The 24,417-nt window shown below is 41.4% G+C and overlaps 1 pseudogene; it reads left to right on the forward strand.

Moving 5' to 3' along the window:
- Nucleotides 1-1,598: 1,598 nt before the first annotated feature.
- Nucleotides 1,599-24,417, forward strand: part of LOC118390667 (probable ATP-dependent RNA helicase DDX10) — a 115,602-nt pseudogene continuing 92,783 nt past the window's right edge.

The raw sequence follows: 24,417 nt of genomic DNA on the forward strand, positions 1-24,417 counted from the left end.
GCCATTTCACACCTGGACAAAAGGAACACCTATGTGAGAATGCTATTTATTGACTACAGGCCCTGGGACTAAACACCTCCCTCTGCTACTGGATCCTGGACTTCCAGGCAGTGAGGGTAGGTAACAACATCCGCCACGCTGATCCTCAACACGGAGGCTCCTCGGGTGCGTGTTCAGTCCCACCCTGTACTCCCTGTTCACTCATGACTGCACGGCCAGGCACGACTCCAATACCATCATTAAGTTTGTCAATGTCACAACAGTGGTAGGCCTGATCACCGACAATGACAAGACAGCCTATAGGGAGGTCAGAGACCTGGCCGTGTGGTGCCAGGACAACAACCTCTCCCTCAATGTGATGGGTCCTCAGATCCTCAAAAGGTTCTACAGCTGCACCATCGAGAACTGGTTGCATCACTGCTTGGCCTCCGACCGCAAGGCACTACAGAGGGTAGTGCGTACTGCCCAGTACATCACCGGGGCCAAGCTTCCTGCCATCCAGGACCTCTATACCAGGCGGTGTCAGAGGAAGGCCCTAAAAATTGTCAAAGACTCCAGCCACCCTGGTCATAGACTGTTCTCTCTGCTACCGCACGATAAGTGGTACCGGACCGCCAAGTCTAGGTCCAAGAGGCTTCAAATTGATTTTTACCCCCAAGCCATAAGACTCCTGAACATTTAATCAAATGGCTACCCAGACTATTTGCATTGCCCACCCCTCTTTTACACCTGTGCTACTCTGTTTATTATCTATGCATAGTCACTTTAATTACCTACCGTACATGTACATATTACCTCCGAGCATTGACTCTGTACCAGTATCCCCAGTATATAGCCTCGCTATTGTTATTTACTGCTGCTCTTGATTTGTTTCAATTAATATTTTTTAAGGTATTTCTTAACTGCATTGTTGGTTAAGGGCTTATAAGTAAGCGTTTCACTCTTGTATTTGGCTCGTGACAAAATGTGTTTTGATTTGATATATTTTCAATAAGCAAAAATATATTTTCAGCTGGTGTACAAAACCCAAAGTAAAAGATACAAAAAATGAATCTTAAAAATATTTTTTTAAATGGGAAATAGCACTCAGAACAGATCTACCAACAGCTTCTTAGACTTGCTTTCAATGAGAATAACAGATCAATTACTTGATCAACTTGCCCAAAAATATATATATTGCAGCTTGAATACAATTATTTGTATCTGAAACTGCTTTCTGAATGATGATATTTTGTCTAATTATTGGCAAAAGAGCTGATCTGAAAAGTTCAGATGGGACAATTTATACACCTCTCTTCAAGCATGATCCATATGGTGCGTTCAAGACAACTTAATTTTGGTTAACCCAAAACTGAATGAAGTCTTAGATGGATCAAGAGATGCAACACTTTTTAAACGGTTTTCGTTGCAAAAAGCTTTGCAACAGACTGAACGTTTTGCAATGAATCTGACTAATGAATATCCCATATCCCTCTTGCTGTTTCATTATAGTCATATTTATGCGTCTACATGCGTGTCTGCTTCAGCGTTTTTATACCTATGGCTGAATTACCAAACATGCATTTTTCAAACATTGAATTCTTCGACCAAACCTGTCCCCCAGGAAAAAGATGGAGAAGAAAAACCCAACCGACACCGCTGATCCTGTGAATAACTTCGAGCGATGGAAGAAGAAATACAATAAGACAAAAACCAGAGTCAAACAGGAGAAAATACAGAAAAGGAAACCTGAATGGCAGGTGGAGAAAGAGGGTATTCAACGGCTGGTCAACAAATATAACGAGGTAAACAACGTTTTTGTTTTTATCCTACTGGGTAGGACGAGACGAGCTAGCTAACGTTAGCTGGCGTAGATGGCTAGGGCCGCATTCTGCAGATTTGAGATAGAAATACGCTATGTAGATCAAACACCTCATGTAGAATAAGGACTCACATCGGCTCTATTCATGGCTTGTCTACCTGCAATGTTGGAGAACGTCTGGCAACTGAACATGTCCTAGGACTGTAAATGAGATATCTAGCTAGCTATCACATCTTCAGTCTTATCAAAGCAATCTCCTGTCCCATAAGTCATTTTTAGGAAGTCCTAGGTTGCGTAACGATAGCTAAATGATTGCAGTTGACAATGATTTGTATCATATCATTACTTCTGGGGCAGTGTAGATACACTTGAACACTTTTGTCTTCTAGATAAATGCCAAGGATGCTGAGAGGTTTTCAGATTTCCCCATCTCCAAGAATACCCTGTGAGGTAAATGGCATTGAATGCTTTTGCCATTAATGTAATGTAATGTGAACCACATTATACCATTTGAAAGTATCTCTTGTTTGGGATTGACATGTTTGTTGTTTACCCCAGGTCTAATGGAAGCACAGTATCGTCAGCCCACAGAAATACAGAGACAGGCAATTTACTTTGCATTGCAAGGAAAATATGTTCTGGGCGCTGCAAAGACTGGTTCTGGAAAAACACTGGCCTTTCTCATTCCTTTGAGTACCCAATTGTGTTCTATATCTATGCAATATTGCAAGCTGATATTTTATTTATTTCACCATGTAGGCAAGTAGAGAACAAGTTGTCATTTACAATTGCGACCTGGCCAAGATAAAGCAAAGCAGTTCGACACATACATTTACATTACATTTACATTTAAGTCATTTAGCAGACGCTCTTATCCAGAGCGACTTACAAATTGGTGCATTCACCTTATGACATCCAGTAGAATAGTCACTTTAAAATAGTGCATCTAAATCTTAAAGGGGGGTGAGAAGGATTACTTATCCTATCCTAGGTATTCCTTAAAGAGGTGGGGTTTCAGGTGTCTCCGGAAGGTGGTGATTGACTCCGCTGTCCTGGCGTCGTGAGGGAGTTTGTTCCACCATTGGGGGGCCAGAGCAGCGAACAGTTTTGACTGGGCTGAGCGGGAACTGTACTTCCTCAGTGGTAGTGAGGCGAGCAGGCCAGAGGTGGATGAACGCAGTGCCCTTGTTTGGGTGTAGGGCCTGATCAGAGCCTGGAGGTACTGAGGTGCCGTTCCCCTCACAGCTCCGTAGGCAAGCACCATGGTCTTGTAGTGGATGCGAGCTTCAACTGGAAGCCAGTGGAGAGAGCGGAGGAGCGGGGTGACGTGAGTGAACTTGGGAAGGTTGAACACCAGACGGGCTGCGGCGTACACATGGAGTAAAACAAACATACAGTCAATAATACAGTAGAAACAAGTCTATATATGATGTGAGCAAATGAGGTGAAATAAGGGAGGTAAAGGCAAAAAAAAGGCCATGGTGGCAAAGTAAATACAATATAGCAAGTAAAACACTGGAATGGTAGATTTGCAGTGGAAGAATGTGCAAAGTAGAAATAAAAATGTGATCCTAAATAAATAAATAAAATAAATACAGTAGAGAAAGAGGTATTTGTTTGGGCTAAATTATAGATGGGCTATGTACAGGTGCTGTAATCTGTGAGCTGCTCTGAGAGCTGGTGTTTAAAGCTAGTGAGGGAGAAGTGTTTCCAGTTTCAGAGATTTTTGTAGTTCGTTCCAGTCATTGGCAGCAGAGAACTGGAAAGAGAGGTGGCCAAAGAAAGAATTGGTTTTCGGGGTGACCAGAGAGATATACACAATGATATGTATGCAGATGCAATGTGCATCCATTATTTCAGGCTATTGATGGCTTGTCATTGCCTTTCACACGTCTTGGTTTCATTTCCAGGTATGGGAATGTTTATCGTCAGTAGTGGACAGCAATGGATGGCCTGGGGGCCCTCATCATCTCCCCCACACGAGAGCTGGCCTATCAGATATCAGTCATGTAAAATCTGTAGATTAGGGCCTAATTTTATTTAAATTAACTCATCTCCTTATATGAACTGTAAATCAGTAAAAATGTTGCATGTTGGGCTTTTATATTTTTGTTCAGTATATGTGTGCATGCCTGAGTGCATGTGTGCTAAGGTGAGGAGAATCAGAGCAGGTGGTCAGTCCAGTTCAAGTGTTCAGGAGTCTGATGGGTTTCAGATACCAACTGGCTCAGAGACCATCTACCTGACAGTTAGGGAGAACTGCTGGTCTGTGGGGTCCTTTGATGCTGTGTGCCTTATTCAGGCACCATTTTGAGTAGATTACCTGGATGGGTCTGACCTATCTTTGACTTCGCCATCTATTGCTATCTCAAGTTTTGGCATCTTCCATAAATTGTAGCCGACAATCTGCCATAGAAATAGTTAGAATAAGATGACATTCTGGTAATATGGATAACTTTTGAAAGCAATGTTCCCTCGTTTTTTTTCGGCACAGCAAATTTCAGGTCGGCTGAGTGCAAACTTCAACGTTGTGAAAATTCTGTGCAACTTCTGGCACCCATTTATTGTGAACACTGAGGCAGTACCCGCTTTAAGTTACCGTTATAACAGTGGCCAAGTAGGGCTCTGACTATTTTGATACATACTGTATCCCTATTAGTGGTTTACCATATCAAACAATGGAGAAAATGCATCCTGTAACATTTAACATGGAAATAGCTGTCCTATCATTCAGCCTACAGTAGCAGCCAATGTGTGGTGTTCAATGTAGGCCTACATTCCGTGAGACTTTTGTAAAAAAATATGCAGGCCTTGACATTAACTTGTTTATCCACTTTTCCTTCAGATAAGGAGGTTACTGAAGATGTGTTTGATTCAAGAAACCACTTTACAAAATACATGTAATTATTATTACAATGCCATATTACAGAGAATCAGACAAATTATGCTACCCTCTGCCTATTGGCTACTTAGCTTATTCAAACCTCTCTCAAAATACAGCACTGTCCCTTTAAGACATAAAAATATAAACTTTACCTGACTTGCTTTTCAAAGATGTCTAGAAATTGACATGTTTTGTGCTTTTGTAGGAATCAACCACTCCCTCATAGCTGACTAGAATTTAGCTATAACTGGTCGAATAACTCACTAGCAAAGAATATGAACAAATATGCACACGTGGCTACATGCAGCTTCTCGCCTTGATCTCAAAACAAGCACATCTACTTGCAACCACTGGTGCTCCTAAATAAATATTGCAGGTTGCACAGCAAAATATTTGGGTTCATATGTGAGTAAATGGTAAAATGGTCAGACTGTAGAGACCTGCAATGACTTTGCTCATCCCATTGGCCTTCTGGGCTTCTGAGTGGCGCAGCGGTCTAAGGCACTGTATCTCGGTACTCGAGTTGTCACTACAGTCCCTTGACCAGGTTAGGGGAGGGTTTGGCCGGTGTAGGCCGTCATTGTAAAATAAGAATTTGTTCTTAACTGACTTGCCTAGTTAAATAAAGATACTATTAAAAAGGGAAATTCCTGAGCAGTTTCCTTCCTCTCCGGCAACGAGTTAGGAAGGACACCTTTACCTTTAGTGACTAGGTGAATTAATACACCTTCCTAAGTGAAATTAATAACTTCACCATGCTCAAAGGGATATTCATTGTCTGCTTTTTAAAAATGTTTATCCATCTACCAATAGGTGCCCTTCTTTGCGAGGCATTGGGGAAAAACTCCCTGTTCTTTGTGATTGAATCTGTTTGAAATTCATTGAGGGACCTTACAGATAATTGTGTGGGGTACAGAGAGCAGGTACTCATTCAAAAATCGTGTTAAACATTATTGCACACACGGAGTCCATGCAACTTATGTGACATGTTAAGCACATTTTTACTCCTGTATTTATTTAGGCTTGCCATAACAAAGGGGTTGAATATTTACTTATTGGCTCACGACATTTCAGCTTTACATTTTCTAAAAACATACAGTGGGGCAAAAAAGTATTGTCAGCCACCATTAGTGCAAGTACTCCCACTTAAAAAGATGAGAGAGGCCTGTAATTTTCATTGTAACTATGACAGACAAAATTAGAAAAAAAAATCCAGAAAATCACATTGTAGGATTTTTTATGGATTAATTTGCAAATTATGGTGGAAAATAAGTATTTGGTCACCTACAAACAAGCAAGATTTCTGGCTCTCACAGACCTGTAACTTCTTCTTTGTCCTCCACTCGTTACCTGTATTAATGGTAACGAGTGTATTAATGTTTGAACTTGTTATCAGTATAAAAGACACCTGTCCACAACCTCAAAAAGTCACACTCCAAACTCCACTATGGCCAAGACCAAAGAGCTGTCAAAGAACACCAGAAACAAAATTGTAGACCTGCACCAGGCTGGGAAGACTGAATCTGCAATAGGTAAGCAGATTGGTTTGAAGAAATCAACTGTGGGAGCAATTATTAGGAAATGGAAGACATACAAGACCACTGATAATCTCCCTCGATCTGGGGCTCCACGCAAGATCTCACCCCGTGGGGTCAAAATGATCACAAGAGCGGTGAGCAAAAATCCCAGAACCACACGGGGGGACCTAGTGAATCACCTGCAGAGAGCTGGGACCAAAGTAACAAAGCCTACCATCAGTAACACACTACGCCGCCAGGGACTCAAATCCTGCAGTGCCAGACGTGTCCCCCTGCTTAAGCCAGTACATGTCCAGGCCCGTCTGAAGTTTGCTAGAGAGCATTTGGATGATCCAGAAGAAGATTGGGAGAATGTCATATGTTCAGATGAAACCAAAATATAACTTTTTGGTAAAAACTTAACCCGTCATGTTTGGAGGACGAAGAATGCTGAGTTGCATCCAAAGAACACCATACCTACTGTGAAGCATGGGGGCGGAAACATCATGCTTTGGGGCTGTTTTTCTGCAAAGGGACCAGGACGACTGATCCGTGTAAAGGAAAGAATGAATGGGGCCATGTATCATGAGATTTTGAGTGAAAACCTCCTTCCATCAGCAAGGGCATTGAAGATGAAATGTGGCTGGGTCTTTCAGCATGACAATGATCCCAAACACACCGCCCGGGCAACGAAGGAGTGGCTTCGTAAGAAGCATTTCAAGGTCCTGGAGTGGCCTAGCCAGTCTCCAGATCTCAACCCCATAGAAAATCTTTGGAGGGAGTTGAAAGTCCGTGTTGCCCAGCAACAGCCCCAAAACATCACTGCTCTAGAGGAGATCTGCATGGAGGAATGGGCCAAAATACCAGCAACAGTGTGTGAAAACCTTGTGAAGACTTACAGAAAACGTTTGACCTCTGTCATTGCCAACAAAGGGTATATAACAAAGTATTGAGAAACTTTTGTTATTGACCAAATACTTATTTTCCACCATAATTTGCAAATAAATTCATTAAATTCATAAAAAATCCTACAATGTGATTTTCTGGATTTTTTAAAAACCTTTTTGTCTGTCATAGTTGAAGTGTACCTTTGATGAAAATTACAGGCCAATCTCATCTTTTTAAGTGGGAGAACTTGCACAATTGGTGGCTGACGAAATACTTTTTTGCCCCACTGTAATTCCACATTGACATGGGGTATTGTGTTACTGGCCTACACAGAAACACAATCTCAATTTCATCAATTTTATATTCAGTCTGTAACGCAACAAAATGTGGGGAAAGTCCAGGGGTGTGAATCCTTTCTGAAGGCTCTGTATAGCATACTTTGATGAAAACAACTTTAATCGATGTGCAACTTTGGGTAAGCTCTGGCCATTCTTTCATCTCGAAAAAGTGCAATTCTACTGATGTGGGTGTTTTTAAGGGATAGACTGACATAGAATGTCAAATTCTGTATGTAAAGTACAGCTGTAGTTGCCAGAGTTTTATCTCTGTGGTATGTTTGTTTGCAGGACCTGAAGAATGAGTCTGAGAAGTTCCACCGCACTAACGTCATCATCTGCACGCCAGGACGCCTGCTCCAGCACATGGACGAGACAGCTGCCTTCCACGCTTCCCATCTGCACATGCTTGGTACATAGTTAAACCTGAGCTTCTAGGCCACCATACAAATAGTTTTATTGTTGTATGAGCTATAAGTTGTTTATGGACTTTTATCACATTCTTACCGTTAATATTAAGCAACATTGCTTGAGTAGCACTGTTTTGATCTGTAGTCCGATCATTGGAGATTAATATACTTGTTTGCAAAATCTATGGTCTTGTGACATGGTCCTAATGGCTTTTTAACTTCCAGTTTTGGATAAGGCGGATCGCATCTTGGAGATAGGTGTTGCCGACACTATCAACGCCATAAACGCCATAGTGGAGAACCTCCCCAAGACCCGTCAGACACTGCTGTTCTCAGCCACACAGACCAAGACATTGAAAGGCCTGGCCCGTCTCAGCCTCCAAGACCCAGAGTACGTCTGGGTGCACGAGAAGGCCAAGTTCAGGTAGGAGCTCTATTATATAACACAACAACACCACTATAGTCCTGTGTCAAATACTCTTAATCTTGGCTTACACTGATTGCCTATATCGGGACAAACTGACATCCAGTATTTGGTATGAATACGGGAAATGCAAAAGTGGTTCCGGTTCATGCAACAAATACGAGCGTTGTCATGGATGCTCTGTGAAGTACCTAGCCCTTCTAAAGAATGACGTGTGACTGTGCAGCCAGGTGCTGATTGATAGTGTGGTTTCTTTCCCACTAACATAGAATTGTTTATCGGAATGTTAGCAACTTCAATCCGGTCTTACACCTTGATCATACAGCGCTTTCTTTATGCTCTTCTGTAGCTTTTTCGATGAGCCTTTGCTGATAAGCTGGTTTAGTGTTTATGCTGCTGTAATGGCTTTGTCTGCGATGTTGAAGCTCATTTATTATATGGTATTAAGGAAGGACAGGCTACTGCAGCAGAGGAAGAGATGAAAGGATTCTGTCAGCCTTGTCAGGGCTCCTCAGGCAGTGCACGTCAGTGTTTTAACTGCATTTTACCTGAGACCTGTTAGGAGCGAAGCTGGTATGGCCTCAAATAGCCTACTATTTGAAAAATTAGTAAAATCACTAAAGTTTTTACAATTATTTCAAATTGTTGCTTTTTCTTAACCCAGGTATGCTGCATAATCAAATGCTACCCCAGCTTTAAATGTTAAGGCACACATCGCCTTAGTTCTTTATCCTCTGTAGCAACAAGACAAAGACAAACATAAACAACCTGAAAGAGGCCAATCTAAAAACGTCATGTTTGTGTGTCCATGTAGCACGCCGGCCACACTGGAGCAGAACTACGTGGTGTGTCAGCTGTCCAAGAAGGTCAACATGCTCTTCTCCTTCATCAGGAGCCACCTGCAGAAGAAAGTAATAGTCTTTTTTGCCTGCTGCAAAGAGGTGAGACTCTGCTAGTTCGTGTAACCGCTCCTCCATTTGGCTTATTATAGCTTCATGGTCTAGTTGTAGTCTGAGCTGCAAACATGAAGTCTCTCTTTCTCTCGCCATCCATAGGTGCAATACCTGTTGCGGGTCTTCTGCCGGCTGCGTCCGGGCATGCCCATCCTGGCCCTGCATGGGAAGCAACAGCAGATGAAGAGGGTGGAGGTCTACAACGACTTCATCAAGAAGAAGAACGCTGTGCTCTTCGCCACAGACATTGCAGCCAGAGGCCTAGGTAATGCTAACACTTCAGCAGTCTAGTCTACAGACTGGCTCGATGTTCTTAGTCAGTAGGGACAGAGATACCGTTTTTGGGCACAGTTCAAACGCTGCCCCTAAAATGAAAAATATTTACTGTTCTGATACAAGGCAGCAGGTTCTTCACGGCTGGTGGTGAGTAATTGTTACGTCCCCCCCACTTTGCAGACTTCCCTGCTGTGAACTGGGTGTTGCATTTTCACTGTCCAGAGGACGCCAACACACACATCCACAGAGTGGGATGAACCGCCAGGCCTCTCTAGCCTTACCTGGAATCAAAGTCTATGCACCATCTCCTTGAAGGGCATGTTTTCATTGTATATGAATGAAAATGTGCATATTAGGGATTAACATGGGTAACTGGGGTCCCGGGCAGACTCTTTATATTTTAGATAAATGTTTATGACAAGACCTGTGAAATTACAACATTTTACCCCAATGTCGGCACTAATGCAATTCCATAAAATGCACATGTGCAGCATCAGATTAGCAAATAAAAATATTCTGCCACATTATCTAATCAGGTTGTTGCATGGAAGCCTTTAGCCTAAAGTATTTACTTCACACAAAGTAAAAGCACACGCACAATTGACACTTCTGTACTGTACACGCAACACAAATGCAGTTCATAAACCCTACAGGAAACCCCTACAGTATAGCCAATAAAAGATGTGCCTCTTTGACCTGTCATTGACTGTTCAAACAGTCACATTTGATAGGCCTATAAATTGTGCCTTCCTGTATTGCACATCTGCTAAAAGATGTATTCTGTTCTACTGCCATTGACTTTATGTTCATATTATTTTTTTACTATTTCTAATTGTTGCATTGTCGAGAAGGAACCTGCAAGTAAGTATTTCATTGGATGATGTACAGTGCATTCCTAAAGTTTTCAGACCACTTGACGTTTTCCACATGTTGCGTTACAGCCTTATTCTAAAATTGTTTTTCCCCCTCCTTACTTCAGAGCTGAGATTACAAGCCCGTAGAAGAACCTGATCACATGAAGGGCATTGGCAAATTTTTGCCTAATAAGAATTGAGATATCTGAGATTAATCTTGGTTTCATCAGACCAAAGAGTCTTGTTTCTCATTGTCATAGTCCTTTAGGTTCCATTTGGCAAACTCCAAGCGGGCTTACATGTGCCTTTTATTGAGAAATGACTTTCATCTGGCCACTACCATAAAGGCTTGATTGGTGGAGTGCTACAGAGATGCTTTTCCTTCTGGAAGGTTCTTCCATCTCCACAGAGGAACTCTAGAGCTCTGACAGAGCTCTCATCGGGTTGTTGGTCACCTCCCTGACCAAGGCCCTTCTCCCCCGATTGCTCAGTTTGGCCGGGCAGCCAATCTTGGTGGTTCTAAACTTGTTCCATTTAAGAACAATGGAGGGGACCTTCAATGCTGCAGAAATGTTTTTGTACCCTTCCCCAGATCTGTGCCTCGACACAATCCTGTCATGGAGCTCTAAGGACAATTCTTTTGAACTTGTGCCTTGGTTTTTTCCTCGACATGCACTGTCAACTGTGGGACCTTTATATAGACAGGTGTGTGCCTTTCCAAGTCATGTCCAATCAGTTAAATTTACCACAGGTGGACTCCAATCAAGTTGTCGAAACATCTCAAGAATGATCAATGGAAACAAGATGCACTTGAGTTCAATTTTGAGTCTCATAGCAAAGGGTCTGAATACATTTTTTTCTACAGTTGCTAAAATTTCTAAACACCTGTTTATGCTTTGTCATTATGGGGTATTGATGAGGATATATAATAATTTCATCCATTTTAGAATAAGGCTTCAACGTAACAAAATGTGGAAAAGGGGAAGGGGTCCATATACTTCCCGAATGCACTGAATATGCGTATACCGTACATACGACTAAAACTTGAAACGATGCACAATTCACTACATAGGCATCTCTGTCCATTTACAATTCAGTGGCATAATGGAAAATGATATCTTCTCCTCTACTAGAGCCTAGGCTATTTTCCTATCCAGTCCCAATCCCACTGAAACCCAAAATGACTCCTGTCTCGCATTCAAATTGCTAAGTTTATTCTGTACTTCATAGGTTGCATAATTAAAGCAGGTCTCTTGCCTTTGCATGTCAAAATACTGCTCTAACATTTCCCCTGCTTCTCTGTGCTGTCTTGTTCTTGCTGCCCATACGAGAGCTTCGGTAGAGAATGTGACATCAACAAACTGAGAGTAGATATGCATATTTTTTTTTAAATATTGGTTCCGTTAAGAGGCCTTCTATTTATCTCCCAGTCATCTATGAGCTGATCTGCTATCTGTATAATCATAAACTCGAATTTGCCAAATATAGGAGATAACCTAGAACTAATGACAGAATATCTAACAAGCTTAGCATCTTTGGTGATTTGACTTTTGTGTTTGACCACCGTTACAAAGTTCATATGATTCGACAATGCTGTTTTCGGGTTGCATCCTTAGCTCTCTGTGTTGAGAGCCTACTGCTGAATTGAGGAACATAACACTCGGAATTTATGAATGGCCTGTTTCGCAATTCACAACAACATCATTGGCGATCAAAGATAGTTACTCTTATCATTACTAAATATCAGTTTCATTTGCTCTGAAATCTTTACATAGTTGCGCTGCACCCATCTTATTTTCGGAGAACCCTGTCATCGTGACCCTATCTTGGTTTTAAATGCTTTAAATTGGCACTTCCGATTTCTGTGATATTTCCTGGGAGTCTCGTAATAAATACATTTTTCCTCTATTGAAACTTGGTAGACTTTCGGGAAAATATTATTCCAACAAATTGCGTTTTTCCAACAGTAGTTTTAAAGTGAAGTTATCACAGTGAAGTGCTGAATCTTACAGGGACACTGCCATTTGCACAAATGTGCCCACAAGACACCATTACAATTATTGTATAAAGTGCAACAGTTAAGTTCCTTCTGATAGACAATCTATTATCCTATCATCACATATTACAATAGTTGACCTACTCACCAGATGGCAGTGTTGTATGGTCCACCTCTCACACCACCTCTCCCTGTGGCCTACAGTTTGCACATTATAACCTCGAGTGTTAACACCGACTGGCTTTCAAATATGTTCCAAAGCTCCAGAATCCAGTGGTACCTACTGTACTATAGGTGACACATGATGCTGTTCTGGTTTGGTATTGTTCACTGTTATTACAATGGTGAGTTGGTACCATAGCAGTTTGCCCAGCTGCAGTGCTGACTCATGGGTGTGTGTGTGTGTAATCGCACTCCAATAGCACCCGGGAGTTGCAGCAGTATTTTTGTGAAAAAGAGTGAGTATTGGTGTAAGAGTGAGTGTGTGTCTAAGACAGACATGACCTATTCGGAGCTCTGTGCAGCTGTGTCAAAGACACTTAATGACAGCAACAATGTACGCACGTCTTAAGCAGTCAGTATGTGCTTCGAGCCACTGCACTGCTACAGTGTGTATTGCAGTTAGTTCAGCAGTCTGTTGATTGAGCTGTTTAAACCTCTGGGCTCCGAATGTCACAATTTGAAGCTTTTGATTTGCCATACCCCTTGGTAAAACTCTTGTTTGTCGGTTCTTTTGTGTGAACTAACAGGATGGAAGGGGAATACTTTCTAGGCTTACTGCGATCAGACATTTGCATTTGTTTGGGGTCTTTGCAGCATGCTGCTGCTGTTGGAGTAGGTGTCAGCATGATTCAGTTCGACTGGCACCTCCCTTAAAATAAGCGGTAATAGTACTGTTTGTCCATTTTGAGTCGCTATAGCCAGTGTACTCTAATTCAAAATATTAAGAATTAATCTAAGATGACTCAAGAAATGGCATTTTGCGATTTTTGCACAGGAGATCTTAGTCGTCCAATTTGACATCGAAATAATTTTCTTTGGTATAGTATTTCTAGGGTTAACAAATGTGCATGAAATAAAATTCTCGTTGAATGACAAACACTTAATTGAAGAATCTTTACTGTTGACCAATCACCGACAAAGGGGCATGAACTTCGGCTACGGACTAGAGAATGGTTCACTTGTGATCCGCATTTTAGGGCATTCCTACACGTGCAGCAACCCCTCTTTAAACTTCTAGTTGTCCTAATTTAAAAATAGAATAGAATTATAAACCGGGGTTCCTGCATATGCAGGAATGCCCACAGGTAGCCTAGTGGTTAGAGCGTTGAGCCAGTAACCGAAAGCTTTCTGGATTGAATCTCTGAACTGACAAGGTAAAAATCTGTCGTTCTGCCCCTGAACAAGGCAGTTAACCCACTGTTCCCTGGTAGGCCGTCATTGTAAATAAGAATTAGTTCTTAACTGACTTGCCTAGTTAAATAGGCGGGAGCGAATGACACTGTGTGCTAGCTTAGCCACCTACTTCTAAGGAGGACTCCTGCGCAAAGGAGGCTGGGATGACAGTATGTGCTAGCTAGATAACTATCCTTCGCCCCCACCTATCTGGCACGATTTTCTTCGGTACACAGCAAGCATGAGGTGGGGGCAATGTGAGCTAGCACGTGGGAGGCGGGTACGACCGGTAGACAGTGTCCTTCGCCTTAAATGGTGGGGAACGCCTCAAATTGGGGACTTCCGTTGCACACTTGATCGACTTAAGCTTGCCTTGAGAACACCCTTGCCGAAAGCTGGGAACACCACACTAGCTGCCTGGTATTTTGAAGTAATGTGCAGTGTTGCAAAGAGAGTTGTAGCAACTGCCAATGTAGCATCAGCTCAGCCTCTACAGATTTGTTTCAGTCTGTCTGTTTATCTCTCTTTCTGTCCTCAAAGTCTGACTCTGCATGTATTTCACAGATCTTCTTGCTGAGCTGAAGAATGTAACTCTCACTCCGCCGCCTTGTCTTGCAACCCATCTCTCTCCCTCTGCGTCTCTGACTTGGTCACAAAACCATAACCCTCCTATAATCATGAAGGACTTCTTTATGAAACCCATGATGAAAACAAGTCCATTATGATCATAAGAGGTGTACCATTAACTGTGCAAATGTAGAAGATTGTAGAAGTTATGTATGCATTTGTGGTTGAGCAGTATCCTTTTACAGCTGAAATAAAAAATCTCAATATTGTGCACACATTTCCGTACATCCTTATTAGTGAGCATTTCTTCTTTGGCAAGATAATCCATCCACCTGACAGGTGTGGCATATCAAGAAGCTGATTTAAACAGCATGATCATTACACAGGTGCACCTTGTGCTGGGGACAGTAAAAGGTCACTTTAAAATGTGCAGTTTTGTCACACAACACAATGCTACAGATGTCTCAAGTTTTGAGGGAGCGTGCAATTGGCATGCTGACTGCAGAAATGTCCACCATTTTCTCTACCATAAGCTACGTTGTTTTAGAGAATTTGGCAGTAAGTCTAACCGGCCTCAACCGCAGACCATGTGTAACCACGCTAGCCCAGGACCTCCACATCCGGCTTCTTCACCTGCGGGATTGTCTAAGGGGGAGGGTGGGGTGCTGAGGATTATTTCAGTGTGTAATAAAGTCCTTTTGTTGGGAAAAAATGCGTTCTGTTTGGCTGGGCCTGGCTCCCCAGTGGGTGGGCCTGGCTGGCAAGTGGGTGGACCTATGACTGCACCCTGCCCAGTGTCGTGGTAATTTCCTGTATTACTAAACATTGAGAGAGCAAACCACACACCATTCAAAGTTATACATAAACTTAATCTTTTAATTATATGTGAGTTTCACCATAGTTTCACCATAGCCCTGTGACTCTCAGATCAATTCAGTGTCTATAAATACATTCTCTGAGAGTGCTTACAAAACAGTTGTTAGTATCATTTATAGCCAAGACACACCCATCTCAACTCACATGATGAGAAACAGATCTCAGGAACAGTTCACAAAGAACCTTTTACTTGAAAGAGGAGTATCCCATAGCCAGATAGCATTAGCTATAAATTATCATTCAGTTTGGTCTCCTAAACGAAGTTCTTATCTCGTTCTTGGTACAACATAGTACCAAACCATTACCTCATCCAATGGCCTATATCAATTGTCAATTCTAGATACTACCATCTCAAATACACCCCCTCCTGGACAAGATCAGAAAAGACAGTGAGCCTCTTAGGTCATATACTAAATCAAGATAAGGGCAACCTCAGAGGGGACATACAATAGTTACAGACACATTCCCATAAGAAGACAAGCCTCCATTCTGTCTTCCTCCCCTTCTGATATTCTTCATAGCATCACATGGTTTAACAGATACATTGACATATGAAGACAAGCCTGACCTCTCCCCTCTCTGGGCCCCTAGTGACTAAGCCCTAGCAGAGAAGGGATAACTGCAAACTGCCTACAGTATTATATAAAAGAAGACATCCTAATGACAAATATCTCACATAAGCATTATTAAGTAAATAAAACATCCTATTTATCAATGTTACCTAACTAATTCTGATTCTGCTACCACACCAATCATGTGAAATCCATGTCCAATCCTACTGAATTTATATCAATTGACTGATTTTCTTATATGAGCTGTAACTGTGAAATCTTTGAAATTGTTCCATGTTGTGTTATATTTTTGTTCATCATATGTTATTACACCCACTCCTCTGAGCTATTGACCAATTAACTTATTTATAAATTTAGGACATACAATTAAAAAAAAAAAATCGACTGTTTTTCGCCTTACAGCTATAAGGAGGGAGGAGAGGCTCTGCTCGTCCTGCTGCCCTCAGAGGAGGAGCGCATGCTATCCCAACTCCAGGAGAAAATAGTCCCCATCAACAGAATCCAGTGAGTTCACTTACAACCTCCTCACTTGTGCTTGCACGCGTGCGCACACACACTTGTATTTCACTGGGACTGGGCAGGCTGTTGGTTGTGGAGATCTACTGTAGGTGAGAAATTAAAACAAAACAGGTGGTGGACTGTAGTTTTTACTGTTTTTAAGCTTTATTCTGTGTCTCCACTAGGGCAGTGACGGTACAAGTGTCGTAATATATTTTCCATGGCAACTCTTTGGTCTTTTTTAAAAAGCTGTTTTTTGTGAAATATGGTGTGCTATAGCTTAGAAAATAAATGCATGTGACTGGATGACAATGATATTTGTTTCCAACATTTGGGTAATTTTCCTAAATAAGTTAAACCCGCTTGGTGTTTTGTTTCCTTGCCATGATACTAATGAGTGACTCGATACTGGTATTGTCCCGGCTCTAGTCTCCATCTTCCCAACTGCCCTTTCACCCCTTCCCTCCAAGCAAAACAAAAAACCAAGGCCTTATGAGAATGTTTACATGATACCATATGATTCCAAAGACTATTTTCCCTCACGGAAATGCATTGGACAGATGGGGTAGACTTCACAAAGCAGGCAGGGTCAACAAGTGAGCCAGCTGACTTTCCTAAATATTTTGATTCTGAAACATCCTCATTGTGTCTAGTAGTTCAAACATGCACTTCAAATGGACATGCTATGAATGATGTGTAATATTCTGAATGACCCATATTCAACCTGTACCCTTGTCCCCGTTGTGTGCCTGATACCACCAGTTTCATGTTGTCACAGTACGTTTTAATATTGACTTAAGGTTCTATTTGGACCTGTTTGTGAGATGGCGAGATGTAGGTTTAGCTGAGGGGCTTTGAGCAGTGCAGTAAGTCGGCCAACCATGTGAGGGAGAGCGTGAGACTGGCTCTGCCATCACAGAGGAGACCAGGCCTGAGCCCCTCTGGCTAAATCCTGATAGGCACAGTGTCCAGCATGATGCCCTCACAGTACAGTGTTTTCCGTACATGGAGTAGCCCCCGGCGAGGGGGGTGGGGCGTTCCATCCTAAATACGCAGCTAAATTATTGAATAGTTTAATGGCTTTGCCTCCCATATTGGTAAAAGTAGTTGTTGTATTGAGTAGAAAGACCATTACTTAATTTAGTGTGGTGGTGGTTTAGATATCTTCTAGGCCTATATAATCAGAACTATTTTATGTAAGAGCCTTTATTTAAAATTCAACTTGTCATCTCTTGAGATTATGGTTTTACTGCAAGATATGAATTGCCACAATGTTTGTTTTTCAAGTGCTGTATTTGATTGGCTCTGCTATGACACTTAGGGTAAGGAAATCATGACATTTCAGTAAACTATCTTTTTAAAAGTTTGGCCTGTCAGCCAATCACTGTGGGTGGGACTTTGAGGAAAGGCGGTATATTAGACTAGTTTTTCTGACTAGATTACTAATCTACTCTTTCAATTTAATTTATTGTGGCAAACTATATCTAGTCTACTCAATTTTGTTTGTTACAAAAACTTAAGAAAAAAAGGTTGTGTTCTGTCAAGTTAACTTGGATTCTCTGTTGGGAAACTATTTAGAATTGCAGAAAAATGTTTTTTAAATGCAAACATTTTCAGAGGGAGGATTCCCAGTTCAGATTGTGCACCCCCACATTTTATACGAAGTCAGGTGCCAATGAATAGACCTAGAAGTATGATTGAAGAATGAAGCAGGTGTTAAACATGGGCTTTGCTACACAGAATGCATCAGTTGACTTCTCCATTGTCAATACTTTAATCAAATCAGTAGGCATATATCAATTTCTTTAAGAATACCATATAAGTATCATGACATTAGCTTTTATGACCTTCAATCTGTTATCATATTTTGGACCAGAATGAGGCTCTCTCTATCCACTACCTATTGTGCCTGCAGTGAGGATTCAACATATTCATAGAATGTTTTCATAATTTTTCTGCATATAATTGCCAAAAAGCAAACAAGATCTTTGGTTTACATGTTCGGATGTGATACCATTGACATAACTATGTTGTATGATTTATGAATAGCAAAGGGATATAGGACATTGACTTTACTTTATTCAGTCAGATGGACACTTTTTATAAACTAGTCAACACAAGCTCTTCGGTCATCAAAGTAATCACAGTAAATAGCCTCCGTGGCTGTGTAGGCCTATGAAACATGCCAAATTAAATAATAAATTAATGTTCCACAAAACAGTAAGTGGATTTCAACTAATCGTTACCACTCGCATTACACGGGACGTGTAAATTAATTCAGTATGTGCTAGCTAGATAACTATCCTTCGCCCCCACCTATCTGGCACGATTTTCTTCGGTACACAGCAAGCATGAGGTGGGGGCAATGTGAGCTAGCACGTGGGAGGCGGGTACGACCGGTAGACAGTGTCCTTCGCCTTAAATGGTGGGGAACGCCTCAAATTGGGGACTTCCGTTGCACACTTGATCGACTTAAGCTTGCCTTGAGAACACCCTTGCCGAAAGCTGGGAACACCACACTAGCTGCCTGGTATTTTGAAGTAATGTGCAGTGTTGCAAAGAGAGTTGTAGCAACTGCCAATGTAGCATCAGCTCAGCCTCTACAGATTTGTTTCAGTCTGTCTGTTTATCTCTCTTTCTGTCCTCAAAGTCTGACTCTGCATGTATTTCACAGATCTTCTTGCTGAGCTGAAGAATGTAACTCTCACTCCGCCGCCTTTGTCTTGCAACCCATCTCTCTCCCTCTGCGTCTCTGACTTGGTCACAAAACCATAACCCTCCTATAATCATGAAGGACTTCTTTATGAAACCCATGATGAAAACAAGTCCATTATGATCATAAGAGGTGTACCATTAACTGTGCAAATGTAGAAGATTGTAGAAGTTATGTATGCATTTGTGGTTGAGCAGTATCCTTTTACAGCTGAAATAAAAAATCTCAATATTGTGCACACATTTCCGTACATCCTTATTAGTGAGCATTTCTTCTTTGGCAAGATAATCCATCCACCTGACAGGTGTGGCATATCAAGAAGCTGATTTAAACAGCATGATCATTACACAGGTGCACCTTGTGCTGGGGACAGTAAAAGGTCACTTTAAAATGTGCAGTTTTGTCACACAACACAATGCTACAGATGTCTCAAGTTTTGAGGGAGCGTGCAATTGGCATGCTGACTGCAGAAATGTCCACCATTTTCTCTACCATAAGCTACGTTGTTTTAGAGAATTTGGCAGTAAGTCTAACCGGCCTCAACCGCAGACCATGTGTAACCACGCTAGCCCAGGACCTCCACATCCGGCTTCTTCACCTGCGGGATTGTCTAAGGGGGAGGGTGGGGTGCTGAGGATTATTTCAGTGTGTAATAAAGTCCTTTTGTTGGGAAAAAATGCGTTCTGTTTGGCTGGGCCTGGCTCCCCAGTGGGTGGGCCTGGCTGGCAAGTGGGTGGACCTATGACTGCACCCCTGCCCAGTGTCGTGGTAATTTCCTGTATTACTAAACATTGAGAGAGCAAACCACACACCATTCAAAGTTATACATAAACTTAATCTTTTAATTATATGTGAGTTTCACCATAGTTTCACCATAGCCCTGTGACTCTCAGATCAATTCAGTGTCTATAAATACATTCTCTGAGAGTGCTTACAAAACAGTTGTTAGTATCATTTATAGCCAAGACACACCCATCTCAACTCACATGATGAGAAACAGATCTCAGGAACAGTTCACAAAGAACCTTTTACTTGAAAGAGGAGTATCCCATAGCCAGATAGCATTAGCTATAAATTATCATTCAGTTTGGTCTCCTAAACGAAGTTCTTATCTCGTTCTTGGTACAACATAGTACCAAACCATTACCTCATCCAATGGCCTATATCAATTGTCAATTCTAGATACTACCATCTCAAATACACCCCCTCCTGGACAAGATCAGAAAAGACAGTGAGCCTCTTAGGTCATATACTAAATCAAGATAAGGGCAACCTCAGAGGGGACATACAATAGTTACAGACACATTCCCATAAGAAGACAAGCCTCCATTCTGTCTTCCTCCCCTTCTGATATTCTTCATAGCATCACATGGTTTAACAGATACATTGACATATGAAGACAAGCCTGACCTCTCCCCTCTCTGGGCCCCTAGTGACTAAGCCCTAGCAGAGAAGGGATAACTGCAAACTGCCTACAGTATTATATAAAAGAAGACATCCTAATGACAAATATCTCACATAAGCATTATTAAGTAAATAAAACATCCTATTTATCAATGTTACCTAACTAATTCTGATTCTGCTACCACACCAATCATGTGAAATCCATGTCCAATCCTACTGAATTTATATCAATTGACTGATTTTCTTATATGAGCTGTAACTGTGAAATCTTTGAAATTGTTCCATGTTGTGTTATATTTTTGTTCATCATATGTTATTACACCCACTCCTCTGAGCTATTGACCAATTAACTTATTTATAAATTTAGGACATACAATTAAAAAAAAAAAAATCGACTGTTTTTCGCCTTACAGCTATAAGGAGGGAGGAGAGGCTCTGCTCGTCCTGCTGCCCTCAGAGGAGGAGCGCATGCTATCCCAACTCCAGGAGAAAATAGTCCCCATCAACAGAATCCAGTGAGTTCACTTACAACCTCCTCACTTGTGCTTGCACGCGTGCGCACACACACTTGTATTTCACTGGGACTGGGCAGGCTGTTGGTTGTGGAGATCTACTGTAGGTGAGAAATTAAAACAAAACAGGTGGTGGACTGTAGTTTTTACTGTTTTTAAGCTTTATTCTGTGTCTCCACTAGGGCAGTGACGGTACAAGTGTCGTAATATATTTTCCATGGCAACTCTTTGGTCTTTTTTAAAAAGCTGTTTTTTGTGAAATATGGTGTGCTATAGCTTAGAAAATAAATGCATGTGACTGGATGACAATGATATTTGTTTCCAACATTTGGGTAATTTTCCTAAATAAGTTAAACCCGCTTGGTGTTTTGTTTCCTTGCCATGATACTAATGAGTGACTCGATACTGGTATTGTCCCGGCTCTAGTCTCCATCTTCCCAACTGCCCTTTCACCCCTTCCCTCCAAGCAAAACAAAAAACCAAGGCCTTATGAGAATGTTTACATGATACCATATGATTCCAAAGACTATTTTCCCTCACGGAAATGCATTGGACAGATGGGGTAGACTTCACAAAGCAGGCAGGGTCAACAAGTGAGCCAGCTGACTTTCCTAAATATTTTGATTCTGAAACATCCTCATTGTGTCTAGTAGTTCAAACATGCACTTCAAATGGACATGCTATGAATGATGTGTAATATTCTGAATGACCCATATTCAACCTGTACCCTTGTCCCCGTTGTGTGCCTGATACCACCAGTTTCATGTTGTCACAGTACGTTTTAATATTGACTTAAGGTTCTATTTGGACCTGTTTGTGAGATGGCGAGATGTAGGTTTAGCTGAGGGGCTTTGAGCAGTGCAGTAAGTCGGCCAACCATGTGAGGGAGAGCGTGAGACTGGCTCTGCCATCACAGAGGAGACCAGGCCTGAGCCCCTCTGGCTAAATCCTGATAGGCACAGTGTCCAGCATGATGCCCTCACAGTACAGTGTTTTCCGTACATGGAGTAGCCCCGGCGAGGGGGTGGGGCGTTCCATCCTAAATACGCAGCTAAATTATTGAATAGTTTAATGGCTTTGCCTCCCATATTGGTAAAAGTAGTTGTTGTATTGAGTAGAAAGACCATTACTTAATTTAGTGTGGTGGTGGTTTAGATATCTTCTAGGCCTATATAATCAGAACTATTTTATGTAAGAGCCTTTATTTAAAATTCAACTTGTCATCTCTTGAGATTATGGTTTTACTGCAAGATATGAATTGCCACAATGTTTGTTTTTCAAGTGCTGTATTTGATTGGCTCTGCTATGACACTTAGGGTAAGGAAATCATGACATTTCAGTAAACTATCTTTTTAAAAGTTTGGCCTGTCAGCCAATCACTGTGGGTGGGACTTTGAGGAAAGGCGGTATATTAGACTAGTTTTTCTGACTAGATTACTAATCTACTCTTTCAATTTAATTTATTGTGGCAAACTATATCTAGTCTACTCAATTTTGTTTGTTACAAAAACTTAAGAAAAAAAGGTTGTGTTCTGTCAAGTTAACTTGGATTCTCTGTTGGGAAACTATTTAGAATTGCAGAAAAATGTTTTTTAAATGCAAACATTTTCAGAGGGAGGATTCCCAGTTCAGATTGTGCACCCCCACATTTTATACGAAGTCAGGTGCCAATGAATAGACCTAGAAGTATGATTGAAGAATGAAGCAGGTGTTAAACATGGGCTTTGCTACACAGAATGCATCAGTTGACTTCTCCATTGTCAATACTTTAATCAAATCAGTAGGCATATATCAATTTCTTTAAGAATACCATATAAGTATCATGACATTAGCTTTTATGACCTTCAATCTGTTATCATATTTTGGACCAGAATGAGGCTCTCTCTATCCACTACCTATTGTGCCTGCAGTGAGGATTCAACATATTCATAGAATGTTTTCATAATTTTTCTGCATATAATTGCCAAAAAGCAAACAAGATCTTTGGTTTACATGTTCGGATGTGATACCATTGACATAACTATGTTGTATGATTTATGAATAGCAAAGGGATATAGGACATTGACTTTACTTTATTCAGTCAGATGGACACTTTTTATAAACTAGTCAACACAAGCTCTTCGGTCATCAAAGTAATCACAGTAAATAGCCTCCGTGGCTGTGTAGGCCTATGAAACATGCCAAATTAAATAATAAATTAATGTTCCACAAAACAGTAAGTGGATTTCAACTAATCGTTACCACTCGCATTACACGGGACGTGTAAATTAATTCACTGGAGACCACAGCGTACAGCAATAACACAGGTACTGAGAGGAGGGACAGTCGGCAGACTGACAAACCAGCAGTTTTCCTGTCATCGCTCACTTTTTGATTGACATGCGCCTGTCCTCTAAATAAATCACTAGGAGATGCATATCAGACTTTTTATAACTAACTCACTCAATGATCTATCTGTGTGCATATCGTTAATTCTAGCGGGAGAAGGCTATATGGACTTTATTTGACTAGAGAATTACACATTTTAAATGAAAAGAAGCCTAGTTCATTTAAAAAAGTAGCTGGCTTACAATGAGTTACCGGCTATTTAGCTGACGGACGGTGCTTATGGGAAACAGTGAGCACATACACACACAGCACACACAAACTCGCTCCACTCTCTCTTCCACATCCACAAATATGTATACTAGGCAGGGTAGCCTAGTGGTTAGAGCGTTGGACTAGTAACCGAAAGGTTGCAAGTTAGAATGCCCGAGCTGACAAGGTACAAATCTGTCGTTCTGCCTCTGAACAGGCAGTTAACCCACTGTTCCTAGACCATCATTGAAAATACGAATTTGTTCTTAACTGACTTGCCTAGTTAAATAAAGGTAAAATAAATGTAGAAAATACACAAACACTCATCACTCTTTTTCACACAAACAGAAATACTTAGATTTACATTTTGGCAGTGTTTATCATGCTAGAGGTGCAATCTAACATCATATGATATTACTCACACACGCAGTGAGTGTAAAAAAACAAGACAGAGAAATAACATATTTCAGGGATTTTCACAATATAATACAAAGAATATTCCTTGCGAGTTCCTTGGGATTGTTGACCTAAAGAAAGGTCCTCACTGTCAACTGTGTTTATTTTCAGCAAACTTAACATGTGTAAATATTTGCATGAACATAAGATTAAACAACTGAGACACAAACTGAACAAGTTCCACAGACATGTGACTAACAGAAATGGAATAATGTGTACCTGAACAAAGAGGGGGTCAAAATGAAAAGTAACAGTCAGTATCTGGTGTGGCCACAAGCTGCATTAAGTACTGCAGTGCATCTCCTCATGGACTGTACCAGATTTGCCCGTTCTTGCTGTGAGATGTTACCCCACTCTTCCACCAAGGCACCTGCAAGTTCCCGGACATTTCTGGGGGGAATGGTCCTAGCCCTCACCCTCCGATCCAACAGGTCCCAGACGTGCTCAATGGGATTGAGATCCGGGCTCTTCGCTGGCCATGGCAGAACACTGGCATTCCTGTCTTGCAG

This window comes from Oncorhynchus keta, chromosome 11 (genome assembly GCF_023373465.1).
Source record: "Oncorhynchus keta strain PuntledgeMale-10-30-2019 chromosome 11, Oket_V2, whole genome shotgun sequence".
Classification (NCBI taxonomy): Eukaryota; Metazoa; Chordata; class Actinopteri; order Salmoniformes; family Salmonidae; genus Oncorhynchus; species Oncorhynchus keta.